We start from the raw sequence: 16609 nt of genomic DNA on the forward strand, positions 1-16609 counted from the left end.
GTTAATTCAGGCTTAAATTTTTGTGTTAAACGACGCAATTTTGATTGCGCCTTCACACGTACGTCAGACTGCGCAATTCCGTGTACCGTGTAAAACGGCCTTTACATTTACTTCTTCCGCAGGGCTTCCGGAGGGACCTCTTTGACTCTCGGAGACATTCTACCTCTGAGCATATTTCAAACACACCCCCCTCCCAACTGGTGATTCATTGCGTCTCGCCTTAAAACAGGTGTGTCCTTCCTTATCGAGTCGAGAGGGTGGTGCACTTCACACGCGTCATTCAGACCGTCGACATATGCCGGACGGCGAGTCCATCGCCTGAACGATCGCCGAGTGCTTTGTTCCTGTTATTATTATTATCGTTCGATAACTCGTGTCGGTGGTGAAATAAGTGAATCTTATTTTTTTATGATTAGTTAATGTAAACCCTTATCGAAGGATCAACCAGAATTAACGCCCAGGATGTCTTCTACGCGTCGCGTGTATTCTATCCACTGTAAACGTCGTGTATGTGTCGTCTTCATGATAGTAGTGTTAGTGTCGCCCTTATTCTCAGTTGATCTGCATCCACGCCTTTAGTGTAATTCTTTATGTCGTGGTTGCGTGTTCCTAAGCGTGTTAACGTGTTCGCTGATTACTCTTTGAAGTGTCCCTCACGATGAAACCTTGTGTGACCCCTTCTGCCCCTGCCCGAGGATTATCTCCATCGGACATCTCCAGCCACCGGAGGAAGGAATGACCCTGATTAAGGCTTCAAGTTAATTAAGGTAGGACCTCAATATTATTCAGGGTATTTTTGTCATTTTGCTGCTATGAAGGATAGTTTATACCTAATATCACTAGCATCGTGTTCTTACCAACTTCTGCGCCCCGTTGAAACTTGAATTTATTCTTTCGCTTCGCTCGCATTTTAATTGGTTTATTATAACTTCCGTAGTGTTGCAATGCTTCTCAAAAACTTTTAGTGGCGCAACTCGACTTGGAATCGCGATTAGTTACAAGAAATGGAATGTCTCTTGGAAGTTTGCATTATTTAGGAAAATATAAATACATATAATCAGACATGCAAGGCATTAAAATTTATGTTAAATCTATTTCTCGGTTGATGCACGGTCAGTAGTAATCACAGCCCAATTCCATTTCATTAAATAAGAATGCTTTCCTTTAGATTAACCAGTTTTATCAGAGAATGAAATGAATTAATTTGAATGTGAGGAAAAATTTCCTCAATCTCACTGAATAATGTCAAGTGAGCCTGCATTTTTGCCTTATTTCTACACAGAATTTTATTTTTTTCTATGCCTATTTCTGTAAGTCATTCTCAAGATGGCTGGATGCGTAATGTTATTGTAATGCGTGCGGGTTCTTGCCCTTGGTGTCGGGAAGCGAATAATCACACACAAGTATTTTAAGTTTTTACCCAAAGTTTATTTCCATTCAAAAACCCAGTTTCCAAATCAATTCAAGCAAAAGGCATGAGGTATTAATGAATTTGTGCGTCCAGAATAACCAACAGTTAAGATTTTACCAATGTCTCGGGAAGGAGAAGAGCTGCTGGTGATGACACGGGTAGATAGCGAGGCGCTTCGAAACATTTTTCAATATCTCTGCCGGTCTCTGGGACCCACACTAAGGAAACGCAGAGATTCTGGACTAAGCGTGGAAAAACATAAATATCATTTAAGAATTTTCATTATATCACTATGGGCGTGTGTAATGTTGAATCTTCTTATTCTGCATCTGAGATATACTGCGTTTCCTTAGTGTGGGTCCCAGAGATCGGTAGAGATATTGAAAAATGTTTTTCGACACTCTGAAAAACATTCGAAAATAGTCTTCATCTAATTCGATCGGATTGTGGGAACCCCTTATTCGCCTCCTTTCTAATGCCAGATGCCTCCTTCTTCTTATATACTCCACAAACACCCTCATCATACTTCCCCAATATATGTTTATTGGTCCATCCATTGCCAAATCCTTCAGATTCCGACCTTCCGACGGCAGACATGGCAAATGACAGTTGAGAAGCGAAGGTAATCGGGCTGGAGTTGCCATAAGGCATTTTTATTTTCATTATTGGTATTAAATATATGTGTTGGTGTGTGTACAAATATCTTCGTACTGTGTAGGCATCTGTCAATCTCAGTAGCACATTTTTGTTAATTGTGGATAAAATATTAAGGTTTGTCACCCCACATTTTATTTATTGTTGCCTCCCCGTTTATCCCTTCCCTTATGAAAAAATTGTTTAAACCTGTTTCAAATTTTTATACATTGCCATGGCGATGTATAAGATTGTATAAAATTTTGAAACAGGTTTATACAATTTTTTCATAGGGGTTGGAATCTCAGAGTACTCTGAGGTTGGAATACGCCAGGGGCAAAGCTTCTGTGGTCACTCATAAAATTAGTGAGCACCGCGCACTGCTTCCTGCTCATTTTCTCTGACCTTTGCCGGTATCTAAAATTGTATTCACTGCCATAATAGCAACATGGGCAGAGAATAGGTTTGCATTCGACGATAAATGAATGACTGTATACAATGGATGACATATAACTGTATATGAATAAGCTTTATAGTATAAACATTCCAACAATGTAGTTTATATTAATTATTTCACGTTAACTTACGAAATACAAGTTTGGGACTCCATTCCGAAATTCACGTTAAATTCGTCGGCTCAGAAACATTTATTATCAGATACCTAGCTCCTATTGGTTGACTCATTTCTGGAGATTTGCTTTCCGAATTTTCCAGAGCCACTGTAGCTCCGCATTCTTTCCGAGACTTCCGTAACTCCTGCCGGTACGTAATAGAGTTGGAGCTACAAATCAAAACAAATCCGGGCGGAGTTACAGATAGCTCTAGCTCCGAGTCAAAGTTACGTAATAGGCCCCTATGACAGGTAGCACAAAATTGTTGCATCAGTAAACATTTGTCGGGGGAAAATTGGTGATAGCAACTCGCGCAGTCATTTCAGTTTGAAGATACGCATGTCCTTACGCATGGAGGAATTGCCAACCCATGATCTGCATGGAGAAATGTCTAAGTTGAGCTCAGAGGAATGACCTGCAGAAGTGGATTTCGGAATCTCTCTGCGGTTTAGTTTGGTCGGGGGAAACATTTCGCTGGAACCTTTGAAGGCGGGATATGCTTCGGGGGTTGGAGTGGTCGTGTGTGCAGAGGGATGATGTTTTGAATGCTTCTCTCTTTATTTCTTTTCCCTCCGGTCCACTGTCTCTTCTCTCATCGGTCGGATTGCGGTGTGAGAAAGGGTCAGAGGTGCGAGAGTCCTTCGTCTCTTTGTTCGCGTGGGTTACATTGGGCTCAGACAAAACTACCCTCTTCCTTTCGAAAGGGAAAAGTTATGATAGCGGAAGGAAAAACATTCATGGAGAAGAAGAAAGATTTTTTCATGTGGAATTGTTTTGTGGTTGCGAAGGGATTTCGCTCTCAATAGTTCCCACGAACCAAACACACCTTTAAATGGATTGAGGTTTTTGGAGAGGGCGTAGGTGCATGAAAGGGGAGCCAAGTAAAAAAGCCTGTTTAATGATGCGGCCATCATAGTGGCCCAGCTTATTTATAGTGTGTGTCTCGTAATCGTGTGTTTGCAATAAATCTTCATTTTTTGTAATCCTGTAATTCTGAGGGTACGATGCATTAAAGCTTTCATCGATAAAGTGGGTGATTTATATCTTTGATCTAGGATTGATTAATAATATCTTGTTGATTAATAATATCTAGTTGTTTATACTACTCATCCAACTAAAGTTTTAGCAAATGTGGTGCAAAATGATTGTTTGAGTGCAATTATTTAAAATGTTGAGTTTCCGAGGTCATATTTTTCGTCGTAGTCTCTGTAAATCAGATTCACTTGAGGTAAAAAAATATGGTAAATACATGCTATCGCCTGTTAAAGGCAAGAAGGTCAGTCACCTGACGATGTAACCAAGTTACGGGACCCAGGTCGTGCCCATTATTAATTAATAGTGAACCTAACACAGTTTTATTGATTTATTTCCAGTATGGAGAGGTTTCAAAAAGTAAAGCCCTAAGTTATCAGTTATACAATAAAATTATTTCAGGCGCCTTTAAATGCAGATCAAATTAAATAGCATGCAAGTCTAGTGAGTATTTTATTTTTATTTTGACTTAATTTCTGTTTTACTTTAATCGTTATCATGTACGTATTTGGTGAAGTAGTGTATTTTGTGATTTTTATAGTCATGTTACCTCAATTTGTTAAAACTGGCAAATAAAATAACGATAAGCATTGATTGTTTCACAATTTGATCACTTTTAGCAGAGGAATTACACATTTTAACCATACTATAACCGGTTAGCTTGTGGTGTGTTTTAAATCTGCAGGATAAATAATTGTGGTTATTTATGTGAGGCTAACTCTTTATTAGTGATATATACTTTTTAGTCTTGACAATCGAACCCGACTGAGTCTTTGAAACAGAAACATATCACCTCTTTCAACATATCTCCATTGAAAATTTGAGTTTCCATTCCATGAAAATTCCATTGCCCACCATTGTGTCCAAACTTTGCTATCGCCTTATGTAATTCTCTCCTTTTCAATTTATTTCCAGGTAAACGTCAGCACCTTGATGACAGGTAGACTCCTCCCTCGCAATGAAATATCTGCAGAGTGAGATAAGTAATGAAAAATAGTCCATTGTTTCCAACGCTTAATCGCAGTTTATTTTTGACACATGAAAGTTCTAACTAATGCATTGATAACAAATACCTTTCTTAATGGCTCAAAATCATCCTCCGAAAGATATATTCCGCTGGAATCGAACCGTGGGCGATTTTTTTCCGTGGCAGCTTATGTGTACTTCACTAATGTTTACGCGACAGAGTTATGCGTTCGTCCCTTATCGATCAAATCATCTCGACTCAAAGTCGGTCCCATTCCGATACGAGCAATTTTCCGCGCGGAACTGGTGACTGTGATTCCAACACTGGGGATGTTTTATATTCCAGGAACGGTCCCCGAATCTCACTGATTCCCTCCTGTTTATTTTTCTATCATTTGCCCTCAGGGTTTATTCCGGCCGCCGAACGGGCCGCTATTTTTTCATTCTTATTCAACGCGGAACGAATTCAAAGTGTTTTAGCTGTAGTAGGACTGAATCATCGCTGTGGAGAACACGAACTGGAATAACCATCGTGAAAGATTTGGATTCGACGTCGGTCAATATTAGCCTTGACCTCTAAAGATTTGTGGATTCTGCACGATTAGAGATCTGTGTATCACCTCATGTCTTTGAAATATGCAGATGCGGTGCTTATCAGTATATATACGGTATGCTCGTCCATAATGTTTTTTTCCGAAGGAGCGATTTGTACTGGTTATTATTAGTTCAATAATCCAGAGTATTCGATAATATTTTCATGAAAAGTGGTACTCACTTCGTCATTAGGAATGTGGTTACTACCCTACAACTATTTCCAGAAAGGCCACTGTGAAGTTAGTTCCTTTCCTCATCATTTTACCCTCCATTGTTTTCATGGAGGTAATACTACGTGATTCAGTAATTTCTATACTTATGCATTAGGAGTTTATTGGTTTACTCGCGTGGGGTAGGCTATTGCAAAGAATTTCAGCAATTCGTTTATCTTCTTCAAAAGGCGTGCGTTACTTCGATAAATCTTCCTAAAAATGGTGATAAATATAGAGCATACGACTGCTTTTGTATTTTTATTTCCTCCAGAATTGTGAGGTCAAAGCTTTTCTCGAGCAAGGTTGTGGCGCTTTCCCCGATATAGAGGCTTAAACAAGCGGTGACCTTCCTGTCTAGGCAGCTATGATCTCAGCCGATCGATTCTCTCAGAATCAATGACACGTTAATCAGCCAAGTCTTTGTTAGCACAATCAGCACAATCTTTGCTGGGCGACACGAATCGGTGCCAATGTTGGGAGGTGGGGGTGGGAGGGCCAATATTTTCCGTGAGAGATTCAGGGGCGGGAGGGGGGTGTGGGGAGGGGGTGTTGGGGCGATAGGAAAATGGAGGGAATAATACATTTATCGATTCAATGCACACGGGGGGAGGAGGCGGGGAGGAGGTCGTGGGGGTGGGAGGGGTTGGAAGGAAAATAAAACAAGTCCTCCCGAAATGAATTGCGATCTCGAAGAATTTTAATTATTTCATGCCTCTCCACATTTCTTCGTCGACGCCGACGAGAATAAATTTCACCGACTAGGGTCGTGGAGTAAGCAAGGGAGCACATTGAATTATTCAATCCGTGCGTCACAATTACTCGTCAGAATATATCTCGGCGAATGTGAAAGATCTTGTGTTCGACGGCCACCCATGAAGAAAATCGGAATCGTGAAAGCTATCTCTTATTCCAGTGTGTGATTGTGTCTCTCCTCTCATTTCTTATATTGATGCGTCTACTCTAATCCATTTAATTAATGTTTCATCATCATTATCGTCACTCAGCAATTCAACGATTGGTTTGACCTAGCTCTTCAGGCATTTCTTCCATCAGCTTGACTTTCAGTACTTATCCATAAAATATTTATGCTATGAATCATTCGTCGCATGCTCTATGTTTCTTTCTCGAGGCCTTCTTCTGTCGTTCTTCCCTTTTACCGGATTTTTTTATTTTTTATTAATTTATAACGGACATAATTTTCATAAAAGCAGTATTCGGATCTGTAATTTGAGCCAGTAATCCTTTACATCGTAGCAGCTGAGGCAGAATACTTCTAGCGAGAAATTTCCCTCATAGTTCTTACCTATGCCTAAACTTCAGCTTTGGCTGAATTACAGAATCCTAAAGAATGTACTAAAAATGGGTACACTTCAATGCATTTCACTGCAATGTAAAAATTCTCTTGGGCTTCTATTGTAGCTCAATCATGTATCAAATATGTCATTTATATATGTAATTTTCGCACTTATCTGTTTTAATACCGCACTAAATATGGCAATGGAAGTGTTGGCAATTGATATTTAAGATACTGATTAACCTGAAGCGTTCTTTTTTGCCGGAATGAATAGCACTATGGAAGGATGTCAATTCGTTTTTTTTTTTTTTGGTTGCTGTGACCGTGGAGCACGTTGGCCATCAAATGTGGTGGATGTCAAAATATCTTAAATATTTCCATCCCTGCTCCGCAAGCAGATCGGTATTATTTCCATCCCTCTCGATGTATTTAGATTTCCTCCCCTTAGTTTATCTATACCGTCATTTCCTCTACGCCATATATGTTCCCTTAATTGCCAGTTAAGTCTACACTTCCCTTCAAGTCTAAACCTATTGACACGCGGCTGAAAACGGTCCAGGTTCCTGGAAGGTGTTTTGGTGTTTTAACTTGAAGACAGCAGTAGCCATATTGATCAAACACGTTTGTTGAGTGCATGTAAATTAAGCAAATCGGTTATACTTGAATGCGAGTCTGCTGAAGTAATCTGAAGGCATTTTTAAGTTTTCTAGGGCATATTAATCATAAAAATATTCATCATAGGAATACAGACATAGAAGTAAGGTACACACATGCACATAAGAAGGTATACAACCCATCAGATACTACATATGGGGCATGATTTTTTTGTAAGAGCGAGCTAGGGCGTTGAAAGCAGCAGTGACGTCGAGAGTGGAATTCTCAAAATGCGGAGCAGCCGAATAATGATGAAGGTGGAATGGATCGATAAGTTAATAGTAATGATAAAGTGCGTGGAAGGGCAGGTGGACGGGAAGGAAGGCAAGGGACGATGAATAGCACGGGACAGATTATAAAGGGAGGCACGAAATACGTCACTACTTAAGGTCTAAATAGCAAATTTTACAACGGAATGGAGAGTTTCGTCGAGCCAATCTCACGAGTGTTGACTTAGGAATATCTTAAGAGATTCAAGCCTGTGTTTCTTTGGCTTCGCCCGGGATACAGTCGCATGGTGGATGGGCTGAAATCCCACGACCCGTTGCTCCACCGTCCAACGGTAACAGGAACCTATTTGGTAAAAACATATTGGTCATACAGTTTAGGGTTCGATTTGACTCCCTGTGTTTTCAGTCTGAGCGAATCATGCTCGCAACCCCATAAGGTGTGCCCGTGTCGAAGGGCATAGCCGGATAATGAGGGTGATAAGTCCCCCCTCCAGGATTTTCCCATACTTAAGTCATGCGATTTGGGATCAAATACAACAAACCTCCCCACATTTCCAGCCCGCTAGATGCCTACCAGGGCCGGCTAGATAAAAAATACAAAATTCACTTTTTTTTATATCTCGGTCAAGAAGGCATATTTCTTAATGCGGTTTACCGCATTGGAAACCTTATTTAATGAAGCAGATTTCGAATTGTTTTCAAGAACTTTGAGCGAGACAAGAAGATATGGCGTCGATTTGATACTTTCTAAAGCATGTTTTTATAATATACGTTTGAGAGGGCCAAAAAGAAAAAAACGTTTTCTAGAGGTGTTATTTAATACCTTTCGGCTGGCGTGTTGAAGAAATAATGTTTAGCCGGTGGAACATCGCGAAAAATGCGATTAAAATATGCGATTTTGGCCATTTGGCTCTACGCTCTGGCCCTCCACAACACCCCTTTATATCTATTATAGTATTCTACCGACACAGGGACAGAAATGTATGGATACTAGTGCCGAAAATGGCTACTCTGCCCTTGAAAACGTCCGAGTATGCTTAAAAGAATTTCCCGGCATCCAACCCCCTCCGTCACTCCTCTCAAACGTTAGAATTGGTTTGATTTTACAGTAATAAACGAACCATGAGAATTTATTGAACTTTTTCAATGTCCTTCTTATCAGATATAAATCAATTCAAATTACCTCACTTATGCTAAACCATTGGGATTTAATCATAAGTTATTGATAGCTGTTTGCTGAAATGAAAAAAATAATGAGTTTCAACTTTTTTTCCAGTTGGCATGCAAATAAAAAAAATCTGGTGATCAGTATCTAGCAAAACAGATACATTTTCGGTGAATTTTCACTATACAATTTTATTACGACTCCAGGATGTCAATGAAAATCGGTCTTGAAAGGTTATTCGTCTTCCGCTGAATATTCATTTATCCGTTAAAACAATTCTAGTTAAAATCACGGCCGGTCTTGTGATTTTATCTTGGTACTGTCCATTGGATAAATAATAAATTGTTGCTGCTATATGAGCGCAACACCGTATTCTTCTATTCCCATTACGACAATCACAGCGATATGTCAATATGCTGCCTCATGCACCATATGCCATTCGCTGTAAGTTAATTATAAATTAAAATTATAGTTTATTGTATTCCAATAATATTTTTCCTTGATATTACCATTCTCCTCTCTGCCATTAACTACCCGTCTTAATTTAGCCACGAATCAAAATTGATTCAATTCTTAAGTCGTTAACTGAGCTCGCTTGCCTCGTCGGCATCAGCACACTGAACTCTAAATTATCTTCTAAATATGACACAACATCCTGAAATTCTCCATCTAGAATCAAAATGTCACCCTTTTTCATGAAACTTTTCATTGGATATGCCGATTGGATATGCAAGATTGATTTCAGAGAATCGGCATCATTTTGATTGGCCAAAAAAGGTCCGGGCACATAAACCACAACCCATCAAGGGTAATAATAAGGAATGTTTACAAAGGGGAACTAGTACTCTTCATGTTTCCGGTTTGCAGCTTGATAAGAAAAACTATCAGCCCTTGAGTGACTCACCTAACATCCGAATTTCTCGTCGACGTTACTCAGTTACTTGGTCCCATGAAAAACCATTAAAGATTTGCGGACAATCAGTTCTCTGGAAAATGAAAGTCGGTAAGTTTCGCAGTCAAACTGCGGTTAGATAAATGTGCGACTTTGGAAATACATGTCATTATAATGCCACTGTGAAGTTAATAGGTTATTACAAGCTTGCCAAAGTTTGCAGATACAAACAAGTAATTTGATGTAATTTGGAGCCAAATATGTGTTTCCCACTACCATCAGTTGAGAACTCTTAATTAAGCGACGCAGGGTAAAATATAGATTAAACCAGTTAAAAGTAAATATCTGTACGACCAACCTAAGAAAAACATAAATAGTGGATACAATGTACACATTTTATATTGTCATCATATACTCTTTTTTAGTTATAGACTTAGTTTTTGGCGCCTACGATGAAATTTTTTAAGTGCGATGTGATGTGAAATGTGGATGCATCTCCAAAAATATTGTTTAAAACGCGATTCATGAACTTAAGAAACGATTAAACTCCTAGTTAGATGATGCACCTGAAAAAACTAAGTCCAAAGGCTTTAATTGTTTCTTAAGTTCATGAATCACGTTTTAAACAACATTTTTGGAGATGCATCCACATTGCACAATACAGCGCACTTAAAAAATTAAAATATCATCGTAGGCGCCAAAAACCAAGTCCAAAGATCATCTTGGTAAAGGGACCGAAAAAAATGTTCCACAATCATGAGTTCAATCGTTTCCTTAGTTCATGAATCGCGTTTTAAACAATATTTTTGGAGATGCATCCACAAATCCACAAATGTTCAAAATACGAAATCAAGATGAACGCGATATCCCAACTGAACGCCCCGAGGAAACTAATATTTGATATTATATTTAGAACGGTTCGAAAAAACTGATATTTTAAATATCAGTTAAAATATTAGTTATTTCGAACGGTTCGAAAGAACTAATATTTTAAATATCAGTTCAAATATTAGTTAGAACGAACCGTTCAGTGGCTATCCTGTTAGTTTTCGTCGACGGAGGGGAATAGTAGAGAAAGAAGGGGAGGGACTCGGTCGTCTACGACGCACTTCGGCGGCCTTGGATGGCCTCCCTCGTAACCGCCATCTGTTGTACCCACAACGCACTTGCTCGAGTAAGCTGCAGTTTAAAAATGCCTCTTGATGATCATACCTACTGTACCGAGTACGCCGCAATTGTGCAGTGCCGACACGAACAGTGAACAGGGTGTTTTAGAGAACGGTTCATTTTCGAACCGGTTCATTTCAGTGAACAGTTCGTTTTTGCAGTTCGGTTCTTTTTGACCCATCTCTAATCTATTAGCTTGCTGCGAAATGTCTCGTGCACTGCACGAATAGTAATGAAAATAAAGCCGTAAATTTTTTGGTCTTCAGAACACTGCCGGAGAACTTATTTTCCTTCAAGTTGCCTTACGTTAATTTTTGCTTGTGTTTTTACGTAATTCAATTTTAGCATAATATTATGGTTTAAAGTACGTATTAAGTTATTTTTTCATTAAATCAGTATCATATATGGTATGTTTAGGTCTACTACCGCATCTTGAACGAAACACCGCACGAACTGAACCGGATGCTATAATAGTCCTTATTTGTGAATAAGCTGCTTCCGAACGCATCGTTAAGGTGTAATCACGACGGATTGCAGGGTGATGAGGTTGTATACAAGTCTTTAGAATTGCCATGTTTAATAATCTGGGTCGATTTTTTGCTCAGCGCTGAATTACACTACAGTATCACTCAAGAGGTTCAATTTGAAATCCGCCTTTCTCAACACCTTGCTTTCCTTAATCACATTCATAATCGTATTTCTACTGCGCTTGTGCCATTTGCTGCATTCGCTCCATATTTCTGCAGGTATCAGCGCGAGCGTGTTATCGGGAAAGTGGACTTCGGGCAACTATACCTAGCTGCTAGTGGATCACAGTTGAGTAAACTGTATCTAGGTACAGTTTTAAAAACTTTGATTGAAATACGTAATCGAAGTTCGCTGCGTTGTGTATTTTTCCTAGTAGCTGCTTAATCGCCCTTCTGAATTCTCAAACAGATGTTCTCCAAGGAAATCGTCATGTTATTACTACCTTTGAAGAGGCTAAAAGTGGCTGCGAATATTTTAACCCATGATTTCAAACTGTTCGCTTTACTTCGGGACAGTAGAGAACGCTAATCTATAAAACCGCGTCTGACCTGAGAGGAAACTTTAATTTTTAGACGTAGCAATGAGGTTTACAGATTCTTTGATTAAAATTTCGCGGGTGGTACTAACTTCTTGTGTGTTTCACTGCGTCAGGGGTGAGACAGTCCTTACGATTCCCGGCCGATGCTGGTCGCTATGTTTTCAACAGCATCTCTTGGGAAAAGTTGGGACTAAACGGCAAAATAGCCGAAATTGTTTTCAGCGTCAGGTTTTAAGATTTCCCGCTGCCCTCAGCAACGATTATACCTTATACAACGGTAACATTTCCGCCTTAATTTTAATGACCTGACGCTCCATCTTCATTTCAGGATGTATATAGCTATGAGTGAAATTGGAAATGCTATTTCTCAATCTTTGCATTAACATGTTGTATCTGAGTATTGGTATTTACCGTGCAAGTGAAGGGAATAATTTTATATACCTCGCAGCTTTCAAGTACCTATTTCAAGTTAACATTTTATAATGCTGTTGAAATTTAATTGGCCGAATGGGTATCTGTTGCTAATTTTAAGGAATTTTAAGTCAAAAATTTTGTGCTTCTCTACGGTAAAAAATTAAGAATACCTACTTCCTTTCCTAGAGTCGAATCATTAGTTAGCAGTAAGATTTTAGGGCTCTATTTTCATTGGAAAACCACTCATAATTTTAATCTAGATGAGTTTAATTTCTAATTCGTGGCGATTCAAATTTTTAGTATGAATTAAGCCGTAAGAGGTCTTAAATGAACGTTCATCCATACTAAAAATCTAAAATTTACTTATTTAACTATTAATGAAAGGATTCTTGTAAAAGACGATTCCTGTAACTTGATTAGACTTTCTTCCTCTCATTTTTGAATGGCCAATATGATCTCATTACGCCCACTTGTGAAGTCAATGGCTTCCTTCTGGACATGTTCAAGAATCCTGGAATTTGGATGCTAGAAGAAGCTTCTCGTTCCCATCAAAGGAATTTCGTGAGTGATTCAGAATGACGTCGTTATCATTGGAATCGTTTCGTTCACCTTCATGGCTGCATTCAGAAAATATGATATATATGTTTCTATAATATACGTGTTAATTATATTTCATGCCATTATTTTCTTGTGATTGACTTCACGAAATAGAGTTTTTCCTTCCTCTATGCATACGAATACAATTTACTCTACCACGCTTAGCTTTTCTTGTAATTTTCTCCCGGTCTACTTTACCTCCGTTTTTAGAGCTTTCGATGGGAAATATTGGGGCTTACTTTTCGGAGTCCGTTGTTGAGCACGTTTCTTTGAGAACAGCACAAAATTTAAATATATTTCTTCATTTTTCTCATTCTTTAGTTTGCTTCCGAAATTCAATTATGATTTTTGAGAAAGGAGACGAAATATTGAGCAAGACCTATTTGTCATTCATTTGCGAGAATCGTTGTAGTTAAATCAATTTAAAGATAATGTAGGCGTGGGATATAAGATCTGTGGGATGCCCGTCAGTTCGACACCTTGAAAAGGATAAGTTATTTATTTCGCGGAGCCCGTGGTTGGCAGCGAGGGAAATCCATTTATCGGAGAATTCTGATAGCGACCGTTTGGACAAGATCAAGTATGTCTTTGTGCTATTTTAAGGAGGTTGGTGGGGGAACGAATTATATGCTATGATGATGAAATTTTCAAAATATGTCCTTATGATTCTCTCTCAGCGACTGACGGCCTTTATAAAAAAGGCATCAGCAGGAACATTTTCTGGCAATTGCGTTTAAATGCCCACTATTTGCCAGGACTCTTAGGACATTAGGTACTCGTCTAAGCACATGATAATTATTGATTGCATTACATATTCTGTAATATTACCATTTAATTTATGGCCTCACGACGCGTTGTGCAATTAAAGATGCTATTGTTACAACGAAACTCATCGTTTTTAACTAGTAGCACAGGAGTTAGTGCAAATATCGTACAATTTTTAGTGCAATCAAAGCTAAAATTTCCACCCACCGTACCTTAGGTTATGCATGAAATACGGACAATGTTGGCAACTGCCATATCTAAATACCATTTTAATAAATGCTTATATAATGTCATTTACACGATTAGACTCATGAAAAATTTATTACTCTACTCCGGCTAGTCTCTGGAAGAGTATTTAATATATTTTTAATAAATGCCACGGATTAAATGAAAGCATGTGAGTTTCATAAGTCGGTTCAGATAATTGGAATAAAATATAACCTAAAAATATAAGTATTGAAGTATCCTCATTACGTACGCCATCATTTTTCTTTCCGAATTCAATGAATTTCGTCTTTGATAACTAAACTTTTTCTAGCATATCGAATGCTAAAAGGGTTTCTTTCGAATCTCGCCGTCGCGAGCATTCAGTCTCCCGAAGTGCCCAGCTCTTCCTTCTCCAGGTCTCTTGGGGGTGAAAAAGTTCAGGTGGCGCAAAGTGCGTTGGCGCGCCACACTAAATGTTGTGTGGAGGCCTCAGAAAAGGAAGCGACTTGGGTCTTCCAATTTCCTCGCTCGTGCTCGTCTGGAGTGAACTTTAAATAATGCCCAATCCCTCTGCTATGCGCGCGGAAAAAGCTTCTCCGCCTTCAATCAAACCATTCCACCCGTGATCGGCCCATTCGGAATTCGTGACATTTTCCGATCGGCGGAGCATCAGTGCCGCCGTCATGTCATCTGCTTCCGTCCCAACCCGTTAGCGCCGCCGTGACGCCACAATCGCACCTCCGGTCCCGCGAGCAGTAAAAAAACACTCCCGCATTTTCCTTGCGCCAAACACGCTTTACTACTAAGCACTCCCTCTCCAACCCCCCCCCCCCCAAACTGCCAGAGCCGCTCTCTTTATTTACACCGTCCTCAGACCTTTCCTTCCCTCGGTCGAGTCGTTGGGTTTACCGGAACATCTAGCGGAAAACCGAGATTCCTTCCTGAAGGGGGAGGGATACATTCGTGTGCTTCCGTCACGACCGTGTGCAAGGTCAGGTGTAAAAGACCTCGAGCCCTCCTGCCCTTGAGACCCCGGTCGCTCCTGACGGGTTTACATAGGAGAGTCATTCCCTCTCTTGCTTCTATTCGACCTACAGGCGCTGAAAAGTTGGCGAAAATGTAATAGTTCACCTATTCAGAATCAATGCTGTAAAAGTCGCTCATAACGATCACGAACGTTACCACGAGGTGAGTTCCCAGGCCCATAGATTTTTCGCCAATGTTAATTTCCCTGTGCGTCGTCAGCGTCGCCCGAGGCTGTGAAAAATATTTTTTACAAAAATGTTATAAATCTTAAAAATGATAATAAATTAACTAAACTCGCTGATTTATTAATCAAGTTAATAGTTTAATAAACTAATGTTGCATTATAAACATTCTTTAGCCTTCTTTCTACCATTTCAAAGTTTTTTATGCCCATGTACAAGAGAGTTCGCCTGATTGGGGCAGCCACTTAAGTGGGGCAAAGTGCACAAGTCCCGATATTTCCCAATTAACCGGAATCTACTGAAATTATTAATTTCTCATAGCGAGAAAATCGTGGCTATAGAAACGTCTGGCCTCGACGCGATGTGGGTCTTCAAAAACGCCTGCCACTCATACCGCCTCCGAATACGAAATGCCTTCCCGTGACACGTGACCGAAAACAATCGGGTTGCCATTGACTTGGTTGCGGAGAGGTAATGCCAGGGGTTGGGGTGTTGCACCGAAGGGGGAGGGGTGAATGTGGAGCAATGGAAAGCACGAAAGCTTTCAAAAGAGGGGAAAAAGGTCCCACTGACTGTGGGCGAACACACCCGCTCTAGGGGTGGGAGGGACTTGGAAAACTCAAGGTCCATGCCTCGAAGCCTAGTCTGCTGAAAAGTAGATGGTGAATCTCTCAGAATATGAAAGTGATTATAGCGACAGATAGCTACTTGGAACGCCTTTATGTGACAACCGGAAACACTGTCAAAAACATAAAACACTGCCAACGCTAATCAATTTCCTGTGAGTCTTTTTTACGTATTTCCAGCCATAAAACCCCTCAGTTTTAATGCCATTGATTTCACAAATGAATAGAGTATGCTCGTCGGAGAAATAAATAATAAAAAAATAATAAAAGATTAAAAGAAAAGTATTAATTAAAACGCTCTTATTTTTCTCGTAATCGAAATGAGTTTTTAAACTCAATTAATCGATTGTGAAAATTGTATTTAGATGTTTTCTACCTCATATAAACACTTCACTGCACTGACAAAGGACCCGTATGCGCATTTTTTTATTCTTCATGTCAACTGGCACCTGGCATTACAAAAACTCAATTTGTCTCAATCCTGATAATACTGGAGTTCAGTGAAACATGCTAAATCAAAGAAAGTATAACTTTCCTGCTTTCCCTCTGTTGCGATGCATACCAGATATTTATTCTTAGTTTTGCAATTATTAATTCTTGAAATTAAATTTTTCAAAGTTAGCGATCAATTCACTCCGGAAAGAGCATTGGACGCCAGCGCGTTGTATGTATTCCGAAAGAACACTGGTCGGACGCCGCGGCACGCCGCTCATATCGAGTACATACTGACAGCGCGCGCACCTTTAAGCCCTTACTATTACAGCACGTTTTATCCCTGGGATGTTGAAAACCACGGACGTTTTAAGCATGGGGAACGGAAGAAAACGACTGTTGGCACACAACTCCTAGACAAGCGTATCCGACC

General features: G+C 39.7%; 1 long non-coding RNA gene across 1 annotated transcript in view; it reads left to right on the top strand.

Annotated features, from left to right (window-relative positions):
* Positions 1–267: 267 nt before the first annotated feature.
* LOC124167056 overlaps positions 268–16609 on the top strand; it is a 69931-nt gene continuing 53589 nt past the window's right edge. The window contains exon 1 of the long non-coding RNA XR_006866594.1: positions 268–767. This is a non-coding gene — a long non-coding RNA (uncharacterized LOC124167056). The remainder of the gene's footprint in view (positions 768–16609) is intronic.

The sequence above is a fragment of the Ischnura elegans genome, chromosome 10 (genome assembly GCF_921293095.1).
Source record: "Ischnura elegans chromosome 10, ioIscEleg1.1, whole genome shotgun sequence".
In the NCBI taxonomy this organism is placed as follows: domain Eukaryota; kingdom Metazoa; phylum Arthropoda; class Insecta; order Odonata; family Coenagrionidae; genus Ischnura; species Ischnura elegans.